The sequence below is a fragment of the Triticum urartu genome, chromosome 1 (genome assembly GCF_003073215.2).
Source record: "Triticum urartu cultivar G1812 chromosome 1, Tu2.1, whole genome shotgun sequence".
Classification (NCBI taxonomy): Eukaryota; Viridiplantae; Streptophyta; class Magnoliopsida; order Poales; family Poaceae; genus Triticum; species Triticum urartu.
The window spans coordinates 457807678-457811659 of NC_053022.1; positions in this window are offsets into that span (position 1 = coordinate 457807678).

Consider the following 3982-nt stretch of genomic DNA (forward strand, 5'->3'; position numbering starts at 1 on the left):
AGAGAGACAAGTTGAAGGTGGCAAGAGCTTACAATAAGAAAGACAAGTTGAAGAATTTTCAAGTTGGTGATCTCGTCTGGAAAGTGATTCTACCGATTGGTTCAAGAGATAGGAAATTCGGGAAGTGGTCCCCGAGTTGGGAAGGTCCTTTTAGGATTACAAGAATAGTTCCTGGAAACTCAATGGCAAATACTTGAAGAAATACCACCCGAGTGTGTGGCAAGAAGCATAAGTAGGCAATGGCTGATATACGATTATCGCCCTTAGCACAAACATGGCCGATACATAATTATCGCCCTAAGAAAATAAATGGCCGATGGAGTGTTGACATCGTCCTTAGAACGAACACCATGCATATTATTTTTCGGCGTGCAAGCTTTGCCGAAAAACAGGGGGGCATGTGTTGACACCTGATTTTGGCAAGATACAGAGTGAAAGGGTTTTCATCATGATAAAGTTTGACGTCGCCGAGTGGAACAACTTTGATGTTTAGGCTATTGCCATTCGACCTCATCTCAGTGGCCGAAACTGTACTCCGAGTGACAAAATTTTGTGTTCTGAGTACTTTTCGGCCTATTACGCCCTCAATATGACCTCAGATGAAGGAGCACTATAAAGTAATTGTCTTCGTCTCGTCGAGACAATTGATTTTCATATATAAATCATCTCAATCCGAGTTCGTATGCAAAAGTTACAGCCAATATAGTGCGGACCAGCTAGGAATCATAATATTACGCTGGACATCAGACACATGTTGATGGGTGTCTGGTACAATGCGTGAGCAATTAGCCATTGAAGCTGACCTCATATCTAAAAGTGTTCAACATGAAATTTTTTCGTCTCGTCAAGCCGATCGATTTTCATATATAAATTGTCTCTATCCGAGTTAGTATGCGACATGGGGAGGCAAGACAAGATCAGGCTGTGTTTTCAGTCAGAAATCCGAGTGAAAAAGCTTACCATCCGAGTGAAAATTTACCGGTAGAGTGAATGTTTGCTGACCGGATGAACTTATTATTACCCACGTAAAAATGTAGTCATCCGAGTGAAATTGTCCTCCGGATGAAAATATTCCGAGTGAAAAGATTACCATCGGAATGAAAACTTGCCGATCGAGTAAGATATTGCTTTTCGAGTGGAAATACAGTCATCCGAGTGGAAATATAGTCACCAAATGAAAGATTGTCTTCCGAGTGAAAAAGTCCAGTCGGACGGTCCAAGTGAAAGTCTCTAATATCCGAGTGGATGAGCTCGAATCCGAGTGAAACTGAACATTTGCCCGAAAGTTTGTAAGATGACCTCAGATGAAGAAGTGTTCAATACAGAAGTTATGTGTATCATCAAGACGGTAAACTTTGGTTTTGGAGTCATCATCATCAAAGATAGTATATGGCCTGCAAATTCACTACGAGACTCGGATAATCCAGTCTACTGCAAGACCGAGTCCGACTGGAAGGTAAAGATGACCTTAAGAAGTATTCAAGATGGCCTTATTTGAAAAAGTGATCCACATGAGAGTTGTTCTTATCATCGAGGCGCACAAGTTTGATATTTGGTCCGTCTTGATCGGAGATCATATGCAAGCTCAACGGCCCGCGCAAGAAGGAAGACAGAAGTTGGGCCAGATTCAGACTAAATCTGAGTTGGAATAGAACTAGGATTCTAGGACGTGAATTGATGTAATTTCTGGCAAGGAAAGCCTAGATGAATCCTTTATTTGTACGGGAAGTCCAGCCGCCTCTTATATATATTGGGTGTGATGGCCGATTAAACAACACACAATCGAGCAAATCAATATACTACTTTTTCAGTTTACGTTTTATCTCTCCACCATTTTTCTCTCTCGTTCTTCGCTGTTCTTCGTGTTTGAGAGCTGCGAAACTTGAGGCTCTAGGGGCGAGCGAATCGACCTAGGGCAGCCCATAGTCGCCGCACTCCCTGACGGGGTCCCCCCCGGGGGTGTGGGGTTTTCGGGTCTGCAAAAGTGCCCGCCGACTGTCTTGCATATCGCGCTGTCGGTCGGGTCTCCTTCGACGTGAGCTGTGGTGCATCACCCCTGGCATCGAGGGTACACGTGACATGTTCGTGTGTCAACAGCATGTTATTGATGATGTCACTTCTGCTTTGCATGATACTTATGATGAAACTACTTCTATGCTTGATAATACTGTGCCACTAGGTGAATTTCTTGATGTACAACTGACTAGGGTTAGAGAGAATGAAATTATTGAAGCTGATAATATTGATGAAAGTGATGATGAAGATGCTCCCCCTAGATATGAATTGTCTGTTGTGCCTGAGGGTTATGTTATGGATGAAGAAACTGCTAGAGACTTTCTTGCTTGCAATGATAGATCTGACCTTAAGAAATTATTAGCTAATCTTAAATAAAAGTATTTGAATGCTAGAATGAAATATGACCCTGATTTTGCTACTTCACCTATCTTTATTACTGATAAGGGTTATGATTTCTCTGTTGATCCTGAGTTAATTACTTTGGTTGAATCTAATCCTTTTTATGGCTATGAATCTGAAACTGTTGTGGCACATCTTACTAAATTAAATGATATACCCACCCTGTTTACTCATGATGAGAAAACTCGCTATTACTTTATCCTTAAGTTGTTTTCGTTCTCATTAAAGGGTGATGCTAAAACATGGTTTAATTCTCTTGATCCTGGTTGTGTGCATAGTCCCTAGGATATGATTTATTACTTCTCTGCTAAATATTTCCCCGCTCATAAGGAACAAGCTACCTTAAGGGAAATATATAATTTTGTGCAACTTGAAGAAGAGAGTCTCCCACAAGCTTGGGGGAGGCTTCTCCAATTACTTAATGCTTTGCCTGATCATGCTCTCAAGAAAAATGAAATAATTGATATCTTTTATAATGGACTAACTGATGCTTCTAGAGACTACCTAGATAGTTGCGCTGGTTGTGTTTTCAGGGAAAGAACTGTTGATCAAGCTGAATTGCTATTGAATAATATGTTGAGTAATGAAAATGATTGGACACTTCTTGAACCAACTCCTAACCAAACTCTGAAGAAAAGGGGTATTCTATTTTTCAGTCCTGAAGATATGCAAGAGGCAAAGAAATCTATGAAGGAAAAAGGTATTAAAGCTGAAGATGTTAAGAATTTACCACCTATTGAGGAAATACATGGTCTTGATAATCCGACACAGGTAGTAAAGGTAAATTCTCTCTATAGATTTGATGAAGGTGATATTCCTCGTTACAAGTCTGCTAGCCAATGCTTAGATGAGTTTGATAATTTTATTGTTAAACAAGAAAACTTCAATGCTTATGTTGGTAGACAATTGAAACGCAATGCTGATATACTTGAACACTTGAGTGATTATATGTCTAGAGTTAAAGGTGAACTTAAACTTATTATTAAACATGCTTCTATGGTTACCACTCAAGTAGAACAAGTACTTGAGGCTCAGAATGATTTGCTCAATGAATTAAATAATAAGAAAAATGATAATGTTCTTAGATTTATGACTAGAGAGGGTAAAATGACTTAGGAACCTTTGTATCCTGAGGGCCACCCTAAGAGAATTGAGCAAGATTCTCAGAGAACTATTGTTGATGCACCCAGTTCTTCTAAGAAGAAGAAGAAAAATGATAGGACTTTGCATGCTTCTAGTGAACCTGTTGTGGACACACCTGAGAATCCCAATGATATTTCTATTTCTGATGCTGAAACACAATCTGGTAATGAACATGAACCTAGTGATAATGTTAATGATGATGATCATATTGATGCTCAACCTAGCAATGACAATGATGTAGAGATTGAACCTGCTGTTGATCTTGATAACCCACAATCAAAGAATCAACGTTATGATAAGAGAGACTTCGTTTCTCAGAAGCACGGTAAAGAAAGAGAACCATGGGTTCAGAAACCCATGCCTTTTCCTCCTAAACCATCCAAGAAAAAAGGATGATGAGGATTTTGAGCACTTTGCTGAAATG